Source organism: Rhizophagus irregularis, chromosome 27 (assembly GCF_026210795.1).
Source record: "Rhizophagus irregularis chromosome 27, complete sequence".
In the NCBI taxonomy this organism is placed as follows: Eukaryota; Fungi; Glomeromycota; class Glomeromycetes; order Glomerales; family Glomeraceae; genus Rhizophagus; species Rhizophagus irregularis.
In genome coordinates this window covers 1801674-1810538 of record NC_089455.1, presented here as the reverse complement: position 1 = coordinate 1810538, position 8865 = coordinate 1801674, and positions in this window count along the sequence as shown.

Sequence of the window (8865 nt, the reverse complement as noted above, 5' to 3'; positions counted from 1 at the left end):
TTTTGGTTAAATAATTGGTAAAAAATTATTTTGATTTGCATAAAGTTTATATATAAAAAAAGATGTGTAAAGTTAATAGTAAATATTTGCAAATTATTTAAATCATTTGTAAATTATATTAATATTATTTAGAGTTCTTCTATAATTATATATAAAATTAAAATTAAAATTTAAAAGTTTAAATATTTCAATCTGAAAAATATATAGTTGAAATTAAAATTAAAATTAATGATATTTATCTAGTAAATTCTTTTTATTCTTTTTGCCAAAAATTTCAATTTCATTACCAATTAATTTCAATTTTATTATTAACTAAACTATATAGTAATAATTTTTAATTTTTAATTTTAATTATATAAATTATAAGGGTAAATTTATTTTTCATCCTAGATGAGATTCAATATTTCTCATCACCTAAATTATAAATTGTCAAAAATATCAAAAATAGTATTTATAACCTTTTTTAAAGTATTAAGTAAATTTACAAAGCAATCAAATTATATAAGTTTATATTAAATTTTATTTTAAAAATTACATTGTTCCTTTTTTGAAATAATCAGCAAATTATTAGTATAATATTATTTTTATATATTAAAATTTAAAGAGGTGGAAAATTACCCAAATGAGAAATAAAATTTTCCAAATTATAAAATTATATTACTCATAAATTGATGATTAATTATTATATTTAAAAATTCAGTAAAAATTTGTAAAAAAAATTATTAAATTTAATTTTAAATATCTAAAATTTAAACTATTTCAGTTTCATTAAATAACTAAATATTTTAGTTTTACTTAATAATATTAATTTTTTTTTTTTTTAATTTCAAGTTTATTAATTATGACACTTGAAACTATATAATATATGTGAACTACACTACAAAATACACAGTAAATAAGTCAACCACCCTACAGTGCAATGAAAATGCATTAATAAATCTGGTACAAATGCACCTATGAATCATAAGAAAAAAGATGCAGGAAAAATAAAAACAAAAAAAAAATCTTATATACAAAAATGAAAACAAAAAATAACTATATAAAATAAGGAAACAGTCAGTAACGAAGTCACACTACTACAACTATACTTTTAAAATTAAGACTGTCTGACCATTCTTTTGAACTTATATCATGATGCTCCTAGTTTTCTAAGCATCAACCTTATTTCTGCTAAAATAGTAAGCTTGTCAATATCACCTAAGGTCTTATCTATATTCTTAATTTCCTTGACCACCTTTTGCTTCTTACTTGACTGAGTGTTAGTATTAGTTGTTTGAATCTTGAAGTCACCTTCTTGATTCACCTTCTAAGGGTATCTTCTTCTTTGCTTCAAGTTAAGGTAAAATATCTTGTCCAATCACCAGTAAATTCGTCCAAGTTAAATAGCTTACCAATGATCTTTTTCAAGTTGACCCATGATTCATAGTAAGTAATTAACTTGTAGGTACCCTGATCTTAAATTAATTTAAATGCTTTGCACTCTAAGGGTATAAGAATAGATTGAATAGGGTTATCTGGATATAAAGTAACTATAGTTATTGAAGCAGAAATTCCTTTAAGCACAGCTTGAAATTGTTCTCATTCTTTTCTTTATTTAAGATCCCAGTTAGCCAGAAACAATCATACAGGTAAACCTTTAAGTGGATCTGTCCATATTCCATTATTCCATAGTCTTGTAGCCTCTTGATTGAGTTCAATTAACACTATAATAATGGCATATTTCTATTAAGATTTAAATTTAATCGCAACTACTTGACTTCAGGTTTTAAGATGATTAAGCATATCAAGTTGAGACCAGGTGGAGGGGATATCATAAACTGTAATTTCCTAGACAAAGTACTTATTCATATGCGTGTATCCAATCATTACAGTACAAATAGTTTTAAGTGAAGATGCAGCAAATTGTTTCTTGGTAGTCTTAAAAGGACTTTTGCTGTTACTAGCTTTTAAAACAGGTGCAGTTTTTCTCTTTTATTCCACAAAAGGTGAAAGTGAGTTTGGTCTGCTGACATCATCTTTCGGGTTCTGTTTAACCATATCAGCCAGTATATGAAACTCATTTTTGTTTACCTTTGGGCGTAAATTGCTGAGAGAATACTGATTGGTTACTCTTGTTGTACTGCAGCTTTTGATTAGTGTTTGGGTGTTTTGGGCATTTCTAAAATTTCTATTTCCATCAGTTGATCCTCTACAGATTCGGATGTATCTAGTATTTGTTTTGGTGATGTCATCTGTTATTGCACAAACTTTTTGCAAGTACTTTCAATTAGTGTTGGTCTCCATAAATAGTTGTAGGTCCAAAAGTCAAGTAAATATAACAGTTGTAAATTAGAATTACCATCTTTTAGCTAGCTGCAATGGTGTAGTATTTACAGCCAATTTACAGCTTACGTTTATAATATTACAACCGCTAAAGGTTGTAATTCAATATATAATAATCATTACTTATGGCAACTAACTTTACTTTACTTGGATAAAGTTGAAAGACTCATAAAAAATAAAAAGAAAGTAATATGGTGGCTGTCACCTATAAACTACACTAATATTAAGTGACTTCAAATTTTTATAAATTGTAAATTGAATAGTAAAAGAAAAAACTAAACCGATAAAATGATATAGCAACATGTACTGAACATTTCTATCAGATTATTTTATAGAATTTAATAAGAATTTTAATTAATATTATGGGTTAAAGTTGGATAATTTTAATAAGTAGCAATAATAAAAATATAAAATTCAGATTAGTTTTCATGTAATTTTTATGGATTTTACAAAAATTCCATGGAAATCCACAAGAATTCCATGTAATATGGCAAAAAAAAATTTTGCCGCTCACGCAGCAATTAATATTTTGACAAAGTACTTTAAAACATAAGTTACACAATATAAATAAATAAATTTCAAAATTTCAGACTATTGTTGTTTATAGGTGACAGCCACCATATAAAGATTGTAAATCACTGATACTGAAGGTTGAGAGGGCTATATATGAAACTGAAATTGGTTAATTTTAACCTCCGAAATGGTTGAAATGGTCAAAATTATTTCGACTTGAGCCCCTCCAAAAGTTGAAATGGTCGAAATCACGTCATGGTCATATGATTTTATAGTAAACAATAATATTAAAATTCAAAATTAACGAACTCCGCATCCAGTGATTCGATGTTTATGATCTTTACACTGTTGGATTCAGCTCATCGAGAGGATTCCAATGATATGTATTTCATATTTGTAGCATCAATATTGACGGAATTATTCACGTTTAAAATTTGGTATTAAATAGTCTTATAATTTTTATAGTAAACAATAATTTTTAAAATTCAAAGTTAACGAACTCCGCATCCAGTGATTCAATATTTATGATCTTTATGCGGTTGGATTCAGCTCATCAAGAGGATTCCAATGATATGTATTTCATATCTGTAGCATCAATATTGACGAAGTTATTCACGTTAAAAATTTTATATTAAATTATAATTATAAAAATCACATGACTATAATGTAATTTTGACCATTTCAACTTTAATTTCGACTTTTGACCTTCCCAAGTCGAAATATTTCTACTTTTGGACTTTAATTTCGACTTCATGTATAAAGAGGGCCTCCTGATATTCCATAAATAAGTTGGTAAATTGTTTGCTATCGCAGTACTTTTTTCAACAGTTCAGATAATATTTTTTTCAGTTAAACTAAAGAAGCTATATTTTTTCAAGGTGTGACTAACCAGTTTAAAGTAGAAAGCTTTATCCATAGCTGTTTCAAGGTCATCGCCCTCAGGTAGGGCTTTAGAAATATTTTGTGTCAACAAGGAAACCATAATTTCAGAAAATTTTCCTTCAAAATTTTTATGGAAAAAATGGTTCATGCGATCAGCGGAAAAAGTTCCTTCCTCCCTAATATTATTAATTGAAATAATTAAATTATATTATATTATATGATTTTAATTAAATACAAAATACTATAAAACTTTAAATTATAATAACAGGATCCTAAATAATACTAATATAATTCACAAACAAACTTTAAATACCAAAATAAAAATGTATTTTATGATATAATTCTATTAATATTGAAGCGAAAAATTAGGGATATTAGTTTGCTAAACCAGTTCAGTTTAAGTTCGACTCAATACAGCTTTAAGCTTAAGCTTTTTTAAGAAAATAAGCTTCCAAGTGATTGAACTTACTATATTAGTTAAACACAGTATATTATATAGTTAGATTAGATTTACATAAGCGAGTTTGTAAGCCTGCTTATCTATTTCATTATATGATAAATCTTAATCAAATTATATTGGAGCTTGAGATTTATTTTTATTTATATTTAATTTTTTATATCTATATTATTTAAATACATATTTGCTGAAGTTTTATTGATTTTTCGAATAATTTTTAATAATATTGCTTCATACCAAGTTTTAAGGCAGAGGCTTGCATGAACATTTTCTGTTAATAACCAGTTCCAGGTTGGACTAATTGTATGTTTGGCAACTAAAAAATTTGCTTACTGGGAATATTCTTTGTGGCAAAGTTTACAAGATTATTATTATTAGTATCATCAATAAAGTCACAAACAGGATCAATTTTTCACCGTTTTGGCATATGTTTTATAATAGATTTGGATGGAGTTAAATGCAGTTTCATTTATGTTATCAGGCGTATCATCATTTATTAATGTAACATTGTGATTATTATTTATTGAATTTATTTCTGTAAGATTTGTATTATCGTCAATAATAAGAAAAAAGAAAAAATGCATTAGTATTATATTCTAAAATTTCATTTTCAGTCATTTGGATTTATTAGAAAAAATTATGATGAGTGAAACTACAGCTATTTTGATCAAACACGCTATATATATACTTTTTTAAGTTCATATTAACAAAAGTGTTAAGCAAGCTCAAAGCACGTTTAAAAGCATATTAAAGCTTATTGAAAAAAACTTGTGCTTAAACTCGGTTTAAATATGCTTTGTTGAAGCAATTTAACATCCCTACAAAAAATGTGATTTTACTATCATTAGAATCTTTTCATTAAGTCAAATTTAATTATATAAATTTTATTAAAATTGAATCACTGGTTATATTAAAAACAGGAGGTATATAGGATATATAGAATAACAAAATTTTGAAAATACTTCTGTAATATACAACTTTTGAAAAATTTTAATATAAACTCTAAGCAAACTCAAATATGAATTGTATTAGTATTATTTGAAGGTTTATAATAATTTTATCAATATTAAAATTACAAATATAAAACATATGTTATTTGAATTCTTTTAGTAAAAAAATTGAATGATGTTAAGATAATAAGATAATTAATTTTAAATTTTAATAATAACTTGAATATAAAAATTATAACTTTAATATAATTTCAACTATTTTGACTTTTGATTGGTTCAAATTAAAATTATTTTAATTATTTTAACTAGTTTAAAGTCAAAATTAATTTAAGACGTAATTTGCTTAAGAACTACAAAAAATTACTATATATAAATTCAGGAAAAAAAATTAAACCCAAAAAAATATTATTTTGTGATCTAATGATTAGATTTTAATAATCCTTTTTTGAGTTTATAGCTTTCAATACGCTTTTTAAAATATACTTCTCCGCTAATTAATTATGTCATATTTCGGTGAATGGACCAATTCACTATTTATTATAAAATTACTATGAATTAATTACGTATGTTAAAATACATTACGTCTGTCAAAATAAATTTAATTAGTATTTTGTCATTTTGACGAAAAGTATACTTTAAAACAAAAAAAAAATATTTAAAATTGGGCTAATATATCACAATATAATCACAAAAAATGATTTTTTTCAGGTAAATCTTTTGAAGTTTCAGATAAATCTTCTATGGTGCTAGAACTCTATACTCAAAAATGTTTCAAATTTTTAATTTATTACGTGAGAAGTACAATAGCCAATAAAAACTCACAATTTTAGACAAAAAATAGAAAAAACAGATACGAGCATGTACAAAAAAGGAAAAAAAAGGAAATCGGCTAAAGAATAAAGCAGAAAGTAGTATTTATTTAAGAACAATCAAGCTAAAATGGGGTTGAATTTAGACTTTTAAGTAAATTAAGGACATTTTAAGCCATTTTAAGCCTTAAAATAATTAAATGTCAATACGATTTATGTAAATTCTTATAAAATAAATGCATTTATGTGACTTTTTGTTTCAAATTTGGGCCAATTATATAAAAATAACCAAATTTCAAACGCTTATAACTTTTTATGTAGATATTTTTTTGAAAATCTGACCAGTAATTTAATAGTACTTGTCTTGTAGAACAAAGTTACCAGTTTATTTCTTTGAAATTCTATTTATTAAAGTGTTGAAAGATTTATAATTATCACAATTTTATTTTTGAGTATAGAGTTCTGGCACCATATTACCCAGAAAAAATTATGGTTGCAATTATTTTGTGATATATCAGTCCAATTTAAATATTTTTTATTTTGAAGAGAGTACCATTAGCTATTAATTAGCAAAAAATCATTGAAATCCAATCATTAGATCATAAGATAATACTTTTTTTGGTTTTAATTTTTTTCCCTGATGTAATTCTTGAAACTAGGATAATCACATAATTAGATGAATAATATACCAAGTGGAATATGGATAAACAATTAGCTAAAGGATAAATAATTAACCGATAGAAGAATATTTAACTAAAATAATTGAAGAACATAATGTTATAGTTACACAATATTTATTTATAATTATTTATTTATAGTTTAGTTATTTATAGTTATTTATATTTAGATTAGTTATATTTAGTTTAGTTATTATTAGTTTAGTTATAAATAATTTATCATTGTATTAATGAAACTATTGTATTAATAAAATGATTATATCAATAAGAATTCATTATGTAAATAAGAAATAATTGTTACTCAGAGATGGGCATAATTAGATGGAACTAAATGGAAAGATTATATCATATTATCATATGAATCATAATGCGTTAAAATGTATAAAAGAGTTGGCTTTTGACTTTTATTAAAAGGAGAGCCTTGCTTTTGGCTCAACTGAAGAATTAATATTAATAAAGAGTTATCATTGTGATTTTACCATGAAAAACAATTATGGTGAAAACTGATTAATAATTAATAATTTAATTATAAAAATATTAAGTCCAGAATGAAATAAAAAGAAATTATTATGAAAATTTTATTTAATCTAAGAGAAACTATTGAAGTTTGAAAGTTAAAATTTAAGTTTATAAAAGAATTAAAGTTGATAAAATTTAAACCAAATGTAATAAAGTAAAATAATGTTATTATGAGAATAATGTGTTTATCCACAGGTGGCAGACGTGAGTGACATCGAATTTATATAGTAATTTTCTGTAGATTACATCTTAATTTCAATTTTATATATATTTTTAATGATTTATTTACTGTGAATTAGAGCTTGAACTTGTACTTATATAATTTGAGTTAACTTGAGTTGAATTTGCACTTGAATTAGAAATTTTTTGATTTAAATCAACTGGGATCACGTGGTTGATAATGCTGGCTGAACTTTATTTGTAATTCCTGCAGGTACTATATTTATAATGGTTTATAAATAACCACACTTTAACTTTAACTAAATTGACTTGAGTCTTAGATTTGAATACTCTTCAAGTCAAAAAAATTCTTGACTCATTTTAATTAAGTTGGCTTATCCTAACTCAAGTCCAAGCTTTACTGTGAATTTATCTATTATTACTTATTATAATATAGTAACTTCAATAAATTTATTAATCTATTATTTTAAAGAATTTAAATACAAAAATTCAAAAAGAATTTATTATTTTAAAAATTAATATTATATGTAATTAATTATTTTCTAAAAAATCAATAATAATATAATATTAATTATTTTGAAAATATAAATATGTAATATATAGTTTAATAATTTATATATATTTTTTTTGCATTTTTATATTAGAATATATATTATTATCTATTATTTTTTACTATTAAAAAATTATATGTAAAGTTTAATATGCAAAGTTTAAATATATAGATAGTGGTAATTAAAAAAATTTAAAAATGATTTTTTTATTTAAAATTAAAATATATTTAATATATGATAAAAGTTACAATAAATTTATGTTAAATAGTTTTTTTTTTTTAATTCTACCATTTTACCAAAAAATTTCTTAAATTATTTTATTAAAAAATATTATTAAAAAATCCCCAAAGTAAATCTTTAGAAGTTTTTAATAAAAATAAAAAAAAATGAGATATAGGTTCAACTTTATTTTAGTTAAATAATAGTAGTAATATATTTTATTAATATCAATTAAAGTTGCTAGAAAAATTAGAGTAGTTTTAACAAATTGGTAAAATGTTAAAATAGTGAAATTTTACTTAAAAAGTTGTTAAAATTCTGGAAAAAAGTAAACCTTAATAAAACTTATTGTAAATACTAAATTTGCTAAAATTTTGCTGAAACTATAATAAAACTATAGTAAAATCTTGAAAAAACTAATTATAGGATTTTGGTAAGATTTAAACAAGTAATTTTAATATTAATTAATGAATATTTTATAAAAAATAATCTTAAATAATAAATATACAAAGATTATTTTAAAAGTATCTGCATTTATTTAAAAAATAATTAATAAAAAAAAAAAATAACAATAAAAATATTTAAAAATGTATATAAAATTTCTAAAAAAATGCCTAAAATTCTTACATTTATATTTTAAGTTTCTAAAAGTATATTTGAAAAATTAGCTGTTAATAATAAAAATAATAATAAAAATAATAAAAATAGAGATGGTAAAGTTGTAAATGGAAAAGTAAATAATTTTAAAAGTAAAGATAGAAATATAAATGATTTTTTACAAAATAT